Source organism: Phalaenopsis equestris, unplaced genomic scaffold (assembly GCF_001263595.1).
Source record: "Phalaenopsis equestris unplaced genomic scaffold, ASM126359v1 Scaffold229100, whole genome shotgun sequence".
NCBI lineage: Eukaryota > Viridiplantae > Streptophyta > Magnoliopsida > Asparagales > Orchidaceae > Phalaenopsis > Phalaenopsis equestris.
In genome coordinates, this window is record NW_018247073.1 from 83,097 (window position 1) to 83,470 (window position 374).

Genomic DNA, 374 nt, shown 5'->3' on the forward strand with positions numbered 1-374 from the left:
TATATATATATATATATATATAACAATAAAAGGGTATTATTATCTAGCACCTTTTCATGCATAGTTAAAAGAGGTATCTATGTAAAAATTTGAAGATTAGGTTTAGATATATAAATACATAAGAATATACTTTTCTACCATCAAGATCTACTTTATTTGATTCCCCAAAAAAAAACTATTTCATTAAAATGAAATGCAGTCTTTTTAAAACATGATTCATAAGATGAGGCATTTACATATTTGCACTTAAAATTTTTATAGTTATACACACAACACTCAAATCTTTAATATCACAAAAAATAACATAAAAATAACATGATTATCTTTTTTATGCATCAATTTAAATCACTATATATATATATATATATATGTAT